The sequence below is a fragment of the Rhinopithecus roxellana genome, chromosome 17, assembly GCF_007565055.1.
Source record: "Rhinopithecus roxellana isolate Shanxi Qingling chromosome 17, ASM756505v1, whole genome shotgun sequence".
NCBI classification, from domain to species: Eukaryota; Metazoa; Chordata; class Mammalia; order Primates; family Cercopithecidae; genus Rhinopithecus; species Rhinopithecus roxellana.
Window position 1 is genome coordinate 63981376 of NC_044565.1, and position 10069 is coordinate 63991444.

At 53.0% G+C, this 10069-nt stretch overlaps 1 protein-coding gene and 1 long non-coding RNA gene across 6 annotated transcripts in view; both read right to left on the bottom strand.

The window, feature by feature from the left end:
• The window catches only part of KLHL29 (kelch like family member 29), a 320072-nt gene extending 316657 nt beyond the window's left edge, over positions 1–3415 (bottom strand). The window contains exon 1 of one of the 3 annotated variants that reach the window (XM_030920719.1): positions 2810–3415. The gene's annotated coding sequence lies outside the window, so the exon portion shown is untranslated. The remainder of the gene's footprint in view (positions 1–2809) is intronic. The other 2 variants (XM_030920720.1, XM_030920721.1) reach the window with 2 other exon arrangements.
• A 1728-nt stretch (positions 3416–5143) lies between these two features.
• LOC115894328 lies at positions 5144–9002 on the bottom strand. Of its 3 annotated transcripts, XR_004054434.1 has the most exons (3): positions 8817–9002; positions 7601–7685; positions 5144–6431 (listed from the first exon to the last, which is right to left on the bottom strand). It is a non-coding gene; the product is annotated as an uncharacterized LOC115894328 (long non-coding RNA). The 3 variants fall into 3 exon arrangements; XR_004054433.1 differs by lacking the exon at positions 7601–7685; XR_004054432.1 differs by lacking the exon at positions 8817–9002 and having other exon boundaries at positions 7601–7860.
• Positions 9003–10069: the final 1067 nt, after the last annotated feature.

Here is a 10069-nt window from a genome sequence, read left to right on the forward strand (position 1 = left end):
ATCACCATGGAAATGCATGAATATTGAAATAGGTAAGATTTGAATAGACTAATGATGTGCCTCACTTAAACTGACAGGTGTTGATAACAACGGTGACACTTAATCCACACCAACCGCCATACTTCCAACATGTTTATTCCTAGAAAACAGGCTGGATTTAAAGGTTCCTGTGGTAATAGTTTATAAGCAAAATGCATTTTCCAGCCTTAAAGTGACTGACTCAATGCTCATCTACCGGAAAAACAAAAAAAGGTTTTTATCCATTTTGTTCTAGATATGAGGAGCTGCAGATAGCAGAAGTCATTCTCCTGGGCTCTACTAGTCTTTGTTTCAATAAACCTCCCACAAAACTGAATTCTCAGTGTTGCTTGTCTTCCACTCTGAGTACTTGAAGTATGACCACTACTCATTAGAAACATAATTAAAAAGACACAACACTAGATCCCCACACCCCATCACATTCAGATGAAAACCAATAACCCTTAATCTATTTGTTACCATGGCTACCATAGGATATTTTATTTCAGTAAAACTCTAGGTATTTCGTTTGGATTGCTGCTTGCAAATGAAAGTTGGAGACCTATAAATTTCCATAACCGCACTAGAAATAGAGAGACCGAGAAGAAAATGTTTTTCTAATCATAGGCAGATATGGTTTATAAGATGTTTGTGCAGAAAAGTTATTAAAATTGGTTAGATGCATCAGCCCATAAACCAATTTAATGCCATTAAATTCATATAGAGTTTAAAGGCACACGTGCTAGTAATTCCCTGATTTATAGCAGGGTGATAAATCAAGTACACTACAGCACAATGTATGGGATGGAGACTATTCATCAGTAGCACACAGCTCCATACCTGTATAAACACCTAGATTACGGACTAATCAAATACATGCATGCCAACCAGCCTTTAAAGTATTCACCAGTGCTTACCGGACATGTTTTCTCTAAGTGTCAGAATGAACAATCTATAAAATTGTTCATTCTCCTCCCTCACAAAAAAATTAAAAAGCTCTATACCTTGAATAATAATAATAATAAATCAGGAATAAGGTGGGACAAGTCTGCTGTCATTCATCTGAAAATGAAGCAATTCCTCAAATCTGACCTCCCAGGGCTGAGTTAGTGATAAGATCACACGGCGAAGAAGAAACTCTGTAGTGACTAGACAGATGGCTTTAAAGAGACTGAAACTAGGATAAATACAGCCGTAACCAGGACAGATCTGTCATCTCAAGAGGAGTTCGAATCCCAGCTTTCCTGGACTGGAGAGAGGCTGGAACCTGCAGCAGCGGGGCCGGGATGCCGCTGAGCTGCCGAAGTGGAAGTTTCGCGGGCAGCGGCAGCTCGGCGTCCTCTACGGTCTGGTCCCTCCAGCGCCGAGGTCTCGCCTAATGCTACATAAATACCTGCGTCCACGATTCGCCCGGGGCGCGCCGCGGCGCAAGCACGGGAGGGAGGGAGGAGAACGTTTGCAGAGCGGCAGGGATGGCAGCGGCGGCGGCGGCAGCTCCTCACCCATCAGCATCCCTGGGGGCCCGCGCGAGCGCCCGCCAACGGATCGCGTCTGCCTCTCGGTTCCAGAGCCCGGGGACGACAACTGGCTTCTCAGCGGACGGACCCAGGCATCCGAGACTCGCGCATGGCCGCCACCCCCTCCTCTGAGACGGCTGGCCGCAGGCAGGCAGCGCGTCCCCGCCTTCCCCAGCCAACGCTGAGGCGACCTGCCCTGGGAGCCGCCTCCGACCTACCCCGGCTCCAAGCCCAGCGTTCCGGCCCCGGGCTAGCACGTCCCTCCCTCGGGGCCCGGAGCCGACGCTGCCCAGGGCGGGCACCCGCGCGGCGACCGCAGATAACCCTCGCGCTCTCAGCCCGCTCCAGGCCACGGAGACCGGGACGCGAGCCCTGGGCCCCCCGCCCCCGGCCCCACGCGGCCATCGGGGCGCGCGTTCACACTCCCACACTACACATCTCCAGGTCCACCCTGTCCCACACATCAACAGCCCCTCCCCACCGACACCACCTCCTGCCTCCTTTGCCATCCCCGTGAGCTCTCCTTTCCGCGTCCCCCCACAACACGCTGGCACCCACAAGATGTCAAGGGAAGTGTGTGTGTGTGTGTGTGTGTGTGTGTGTGTGTCTGTGTGTCTGTGTGTCGGGGGGGGTCACAACAAGGTCTGTGCGGTTCCCTCCCGACGGTTTTCGAAATCCTCTACCTCGAAAGTTACTTAGGATTGAGTAAAGAGACCCTGTCCCCAAATGCGGGATCAGAGGACGCGAGGGGCAGAAAACCCCAACCTGGCTTCTCGCTGCACAGAGGCGCGCACCTCCCGAAAGGGCAGTGCGCGCGGCCGCCCCTGGGGCCAGCCCTCTGGCGCCTCCAGGCCCCCTGCCCGGTCCGGGCCCTGGGCCGCTCAGGGGAACCTGGCCTGGAGAGGGGCGCGCGCCGCCGGGCCCAGCAGGGGGGCTGCTCCGGCCAGGGGTCACACTCGCCTCCAGCACCTCAGACCACCGTGACAGTGCCCCCAGGCAGCCCCAGTGCAGACACACCCGGGGGCAGGAAGTTTTAATCCCCCCCCCCCCCCCGCTTTTTTTCCCCCTGGAGCAGCGCAGGCGCAAGGGCTTCTGCAGCCTGCGAGTCCAGACGCGGGAGGCTCCTGTCGCCGCCGCCGCCGCCGCCAGAGCCGAGCCCAGCGTTCCGGGTTCCGGCCCCGCTCCCACGCCCGGCCCGGCCCCGCGCGGCGGCCAGGACCTAGGTCTCCGTTCCGCGCCGCATCCGAGGCGCTCCCGCCCGGCCCGGCTCTTACCTCCGGCCGGGCGGCTCCGGCCCCAGCCCGACGCGCAGAGAGCCCGGGGTCGCGGGTGGGCGCAGGAGGGCTGATGGAGAGCGGACGGCGCCGGCGAGTAGCGGTGGCTGGGGCCGCTCGGGTCCTGGCCGGAGGAAACGGATCCAGGTCCTCCTCCTCGCGTTCCTGCTCTCCGCCTTCTCCCCTCGTTCTTCCTCCTCCTCCTCCGCAGCCGCCGCCTCCCGGCAGCCCAGGGAGGATGCCTGGGAGAGGGAAGTCGGTCCTCCTGCCTGTCAGCCTGTGCGGCTATGGGCGGTGCGGCGCGGCTCTCATCGAGGCGGCGGCGGCGGCGGCGGCTCCGGCAGCATCGCCCCCGCCCTCTCCCCGCAGCCGCGGCGGCCGCGGGGTTGGGGCTGGCTCCGGGCTCGCGGCTCGGGCTCCGGGCGGGGGCTGCGCTCAGGCGCGGCGACCGCCGGGGCTGCGGACGGACGCTGCGGAGCCGGGGCCGGGGCTGGAGCTGCGGCGAGATCCGCTGTGGCGGGGACGGCGGCGGCGGCGCGGGGGCTGGCGCGGCCGCGGCGCGGGGACCATGCTCCCTTCTGGCTCGCTCCGCTCCGGGTACCGTCTGCTTTAGCTGCGAGGGAGGCGGGCTTCGGCGCGCAGCCAGGGGCGGGCGGAGCCAATCACGGGCGCCCGAGTGGGCGGGGGTGGCGGGTGGGGGAGGCGGGGCCCCCGGCCCGGCCCGGCCCGGCCGGGCCCGCAGCTCCCCGGGCCGGAGGGATACCCGGCAGCCGCGCGCCCGGTCTGGGGCGGAGTGCTCGCGGGTGCGTCTGTCGTTCCGTCCGTCCGCCGCCCCCGCTCCCCGCGGTGGCCCCCGGCTCGCCTGACTCCGCGGCCGCGCCCGGCAGACGCACGGCGCGTGGCACGGGCTTCTCCGCCGCTGCCTCCCGGCCCTGCCGGCTCAGGGTTGGGGGACCGGAACCGAGGCGAGCTCCCCGTCTACTCTCAACACCTGAGGAAACTGGCGGAAAAGTTTGAGGAGGAAAAGTCCAATCGTCTTTCAACTTCCGACCTGCTTATAACACTCCAACCTTGGAAAGAAGCAGGAATTGCCCACACCTCTGAAGGACCAGGGAGAGCCCTGCAAATCGTGTCCACCAGCCTTCTGATTCAGCCCTGCCTCTCCTCCGGGAGCGCGAAATTTTCTGTTCATACTGACCCTTAGGAATCCCCGAAGCCTTCTCTGTTTAACAGCCTGACCAGCCTTTGATGTCTACACTGACTACCCAGCCCCACCACAGCTCGCTCGCTCTCACGCTGTCTACACTGATTTCTCAGTCCCACCTCCTGTCGGTCTACACATGCTGTCTACGCAGACCCTAACTTCTAACCCTAATAGAAGAAATTTGGCCGGAGGCGTGTGGGACCCCCAATGAGGGCTTTTCCATTATGCTAGAATATTTCACTCTGGGCACAATCTTCCCCACCCCTGACCGCTCTCCGGATCTGGTTTTTATTCCCCAACCTCTCCCTCCTCGCCTACCTCCCCTTTACCTGGTTTTGAGTTTCAGAGGAAATATCTGTACTCGCCCTCCTCCTCTACCCCTGCCTGAATGTAAAGGCCTGAGGGCCTCATCCTTATCCTCCACCCTCCCTCTGCTTCCCCAGGTAAAGGCCTGAGGCCTTGCTAGCAATTGGGAAGAGAGTGCGGTAGGTAGTGTGGGGAGCTGGCTATGGAGGCCCAGCTGGGAGGAGCTGGCCTGGGGAGGGCTTTGCCAATCGCTGCCCCCATCTGCCAGGGCCAGGGAGGACTGCGCCGGTAAATCCCTTCCTCACAGCTCCCCCCGTGATGTCTGATCCAGGCCTCTGCTCTCCTTGGCTGTAAACTCAGCGCACGGATTGTGTCTTCTTTAATATCTTGTAGGAAGCAGAGTACAGTGTTGTGGCTGATAAATAATAAATAATAATAATCTATTGAGGGTAGCAGGAGCACTGTCAGAAACGGAATGAGGACGCCGGGGAAATGTCCCACTGGTGTCAGAATAACTGAATTTCCTGGAAAAAACATCCAACAAAGTTTGTGTGTGTGAAGCCGGGGACTCAGAGGAGGGGACAGAGCGGAGCACTTCAGGGAGGAAACCACCCTTCATGAGGAGGACAGCCAGGAAAACTGGTGTGTCCTTAAGAGAGGGTGACAGAGGTGCCGAAAAGGGGAGCAGGAGTGGGAGGAGGGGGAGAAAAATTCCCCAAGGGTCCTCAGACAACACCTGAAGGTGATTGATAGCTTTGGTTTGAGTACTGTGTTCTTAAAATGGTGAATGAAAAGTGATAGAAGAGTACCAGATAACAAAATTGAAAAAAGAGGGATTTCTTGGGATTTCAAATTGATACACAGGTCAACTCAATGCAAAAAGAAGGAGAACAAAGCCACAGGCGTGTATCTGTTCATCCACGCTGTAGGAAGCTGTCCTCTGAGATAATCTCCATGGATCCACTGACTGTGAACATGCAAAAGTCCGCCCAGCCACGTTCTGAAGTAGCGCCCTTTGAGACAGCTGTAGGCACTACAGAAATGTGGCCAAGGTTTGCAGGTTCTGGGATAGGTTAAGATCTGGCAATGTGAGGCACTCACAGTGTCTTACAGATGATTTTGAATGATCCTCAATTGAAAGAAGAAAATAGGCACTCCAAGAATCCTTCTTCAGCTACTTCTCCAGATGAAGGAGAAAGGATGCTCCCAGTTTCCCTGCTGGCAGGATCAGAAAAGAGAGCTGTGTTGAGTTATCATCCAGAGGAGGACCGCCTCGGGCCGTGGTGGTGTGAAGGGTGCTGGTTCTGGAGCACTGTAAAGTCTTCAGGGCTGGAGTTTGGTAACAGCTCACCAAGGAAGCCAGCTTGTCAGGGAGAATGAGAAAAGCTGTGTGAATTAGACTCCCAGTGGGCTTATCTACCCTGTCCTCACCCATCCTCGTTTTATCCCTCAGAGCCTGAATGCAAATAAGGATTTCCAGAGTTAGATACCAAGGCCTTCCTCGTCATTAATGCTGTGCCCAGCTGCCCTGCTGGGAGCTGTTTAGTGTGGACACAGTCATTTATGAAGGGTCTGCGCTGGTCTGCACATGAGCTCCATTTCAGAGTGCTGCTGTTCACGTGATCTGTCCCAGCACATCTAGTGTCTTGGCAACATAAACTGGATTTGCATTGTGTCAGGGGTCTCCTCTGTCTCTCTCTCTACATAGATCTTGCTGGAGTCTGGGATCTTTTCTGGGTCATTCTTTGCTCTGCTCTGTGGCCCATGGGCTGGGCCCTGTGATTGGCATGGATCTCTCTGTGTGGTTCATGGGACTCGTGTGTTGTGCCCAGGAACCTCTTCCACCATGGTCAGAGATTTCTCCATGAAGCACAGGATCAACTCAGTGGTGTGTATTCCAAAAGCCAAACCTCCCTGTCCTGAGCCCCAAGCTGGGCACTGGGATCAGGGCTAATGTGTACACTCCAAGCAGACGGGTAGTGAATGAGCAGACTCATAGTGCATAAGGAAGTGGACTGGAACACTCCAGAACATCCATTCGCCACTCAGATCACAGACCATTATCTGTGCAGTCCATCAGACAAGGACTTGTGCTGCAAAGGCCACTGTCACCTAAGGAGGAACCAGAGGAAGTCACATCAGGATCACCTGGGGCTCCACATGAACCCACAGTGGCCAAGGTGGACTTCTGTCCTTATCTGTGTTTATAGTAATAGCCACAACAAAAGGACCTCTACCCAGTGGCTACTATGTGTCAGCACTGTACCAAGAACTCTACCCATGATATCCTGATAATCCTCACAGCAACCTGTGGTATCGGTATTATCAGCCCCAAAACTGAGTTCCAGAGAGGTAGGTGATGAATGATGAGCTGAGTTCACCAGAGGGTAGATGAGCACCTGCAATCACACACTAAGTGACAGTGCTGGAATTTGAGCCCGGTTGTCCCAAAGCCTCTGTTCTTTTTACCACACCAAACACACAAATGCAGTTTCTTTTGTCATTAGCCCAGTGCTTTCCCTTGGCGTAGACACAGTGGATGCTGATTTTTGCCTTCATCAGCAAAAGTCTTTGCCCCAGACACATAACGGGAGATCAGTCTTAGAACAGAGAGCACTAATGCAGGAGAAGGGCATGGGTCCCTTTGATTACTGAACACGCAGGTCACTCGGAAGAGTGGAAGCCTCATCAGAAACCTCCGGATTTGACAGGACATCTGTTTCTAGGAGCACAGTGGGTGTAAACAGAGCAGCTGCCAGCCTCTGTCCTGGTTGGGGTTTTGTGTTTGCTGGTTTTTTTTTTTTTTTTTTTTTTTTTTAGAAAAAACATTATGCTCTATTAGAACTACCCCTATTTGGCATCAAAAGCATTAATAAATCCCACATAAGGCACAGTCCCTCCAGTGGTTAATCAATCCATAAAAATCTATTTAGCACCTACTGTGTGTCCAGCATTTCAATCCCACGACGTTGATTAAAGCAGGAAGTAAGGAGTCACAGCTGCCAAATTTTCACCATGGCCACCTGCTCTGTGATGTGTCACAAAGGCATTTGCCAATCATGCAATCAACCATTTACTGAGAACCTGCTTTATTGCTCAACTCTGTGCTGGCAACTCTCAGGAAGACAGAGAAGGTATAAGGTGGCTTATCTGCCGATCACTTTTACCCTGCCTATTTTCCAAAAAGTGGTCGAGGTTTCCTAATACAATACTTGGCTCTTGTTCTTGACAAGGGTTAAGGTAATAGCAGTTGTCACCAAGAAATATAACTTAGTGCTCACCTGTGGGGAAGAGACTCTCAAGTGTTGTGGGGTTACAGAGACGATTCCGGATGGCTTCCTGGTGGTGGAAGGTCTAAGAGTGGACCTGAGGAGAAGGCAGTTTCTGTGGGAGGCAGAGGGAGCCCAGACCAGGCAGAGGGGAAGGCAGAGGCCAGGAGGTCGGGGGAGGGAGGATTGCTGGATCTGAGGAGGACTCATTACCGTATGATCTTTTCTAAAACACGACTTGTTAAGTCATTTCCTTTGGGTGAAAGTGAAAGTGTATTTCCTTCCTCCCTCCTCCCCCCGCCCCCTGCCCACCAAATCAGTGAAATATTAGATTCTAATAGTCAGAATGAAACCAGTGGTGTCTTTTTTTGGCATTCTCAATGGCAAGAATTCAGCACCTTTTTTTAGTACCACTTGTTTGCAGGTGGCAGGAGTGCTAATTAGACAGAGCCACTAACAATTTTCCTGGGTGGCTCTGACTCCCAAACTGACATGAGACACTGCTTGGGCGTTTTAAGAGAGCGGCTTCCGCTCTCTCCATTGGTAATGGGATTCTTCATCCATGGTGTCTGGAGGAATGGACTGAAGAGTTGCTCAGTATATATTTATTGGTTGTTAAATTGTTGACAGTGATTGAAATGTCACTTTCCTTTTTCAGTGTTAAAGAAGGGGCCGGTGTTTCTCTATGACAGATTATTAAAAATAAGACCCAGATGATTGTTAGGATAGATTGCAAGGAAAATTTAGCTTGAATTTTAGAGTGTTTTTTTTTTTTTTTTTTAACTCACTGAAGCATGTTCACTAATGATACAATTCAGGAGACTTTTTTTATTTTTTTTTTGAGATAGAATCTCACTCTATCACCCAGGCTGGAGTACAGTGGCATGATCTCGGCTCACTGCAACCTCTACCTTCCAGGTTCAAGAGATTCTCCTTCCTTAGCCTCCCACATAGCTGAGACTACAGGTGTGCACCACCATGCCAGCGAATTTTTGTTTTTATTTTTAGTAGAGATGAAATTTCACCATGTTGGCCAGGCTGCTCTCGAACTCCTGACCTCAAGTGATCTGCCTGCCTCTGCCTCCCAAAGTGCTGGGATTACAGGCCTGAGCCATCACGTCTGGCTAAAATTCAGGAGACTTTTGAGAGAAGATTGAGCCCTGATAGCTCTTGGCATAAATGTATTTTAAGCTGTTTTTAAGAAAAAAGAGGTAAAGTTCCCACCTACCTCCTGTTCAACTCTAGAATCCATCAGTGCCACTGTTTCCATCTCCCTCTGGGTTTTCGGTAGGACTTAGGGCCAGTATCAGGCTGGTGATTATGGTCATTTTGGAGCCACCAGTCGGGCCAGAGGAAGGCCAGTGACCACTCACCCAGCACAAGTGGTGACTGCTCTGCCTTGACTGTCCCCAGGACAAGGGCCCTCCACTGTCCTCTGCCCTCTGCTGGGACCCAGGCAGCCTGAGAGGGTACCCAGTCCACACGGGCTGCACGTGGAGCACAGCAGGAGGAGACCAGATGACCTCGTGGAGCCTTGGCAGTGAATCCCATTTTCATCAGCAATTTATTGAACACACCTGGGTCCAGGGCTCTGTCTCCGGAGTTACTGGCAATCGCCGTACCCCCACAACTGAAGTAGCCTGTCATGGTCACAAGCAAATGACAGCCTGTCTTCCAAGACACACATTCTCTATTCTCCCTGCAGGTGGAAGTGTTGGGGGTCAAGTTTCATGCAGCCTCAGAGTTTGAGATTAACCTTGGTTTGCGGTGTGAAGTATCTAATGGTTTCAGCTATTTTGGGTCCTCTGGACTATGTAAATCCGTGTCTCCTCTTCATGTTCATCCCTACCAGAATCTGTGAAGCTGCACACATTTTCTGTGCTGAGGGGTCCAGGAGGAAACATTTGTGAGACCACACCTAGTGGAAACATGAACGTCAACAGCATTGCTGAGGCTTCACGCCCAGGGAACAGAGGGTGACAAGGAAGTGATGATTTCACCAGGGTACCTGCTGAATATTTACTGAGGGTCTTAAAAATAGCCTAAAGTCTGTGATACAAGCCACCATCTGGTCCAGGTGTACCTTACGGTAAGAAAATATGATATATGAAAATTCAAAATTATAAAGCAGAAGGATTTTCTAGTTTGCATCACAAAAGGATGCATGGGCTTCCCTTGAGTGAACTTATTCCCTTAGATACTTAATCTGTGGCTGATTTACTGGAAATTCAGTTCACATCCAACTGGTCAGAAACACACTAATTTATTTTCATTTATTTAAGATGTATCACCTACCTACTTCCAAGAGGCCTTGAGCAACTCACAGGTTAAAACATGGGGCAAAAGAAGCCTTTTAGGAATGAAACAGAACAGACAGGTGATGAGGTAGAGGCCTCAGGCACTCATGATGAATGGTTTGCCACAATTAGGCTCTAAGGAAAATAGTGCAAGTATGCCAGGTTACCTGACTGTATAAAGAAA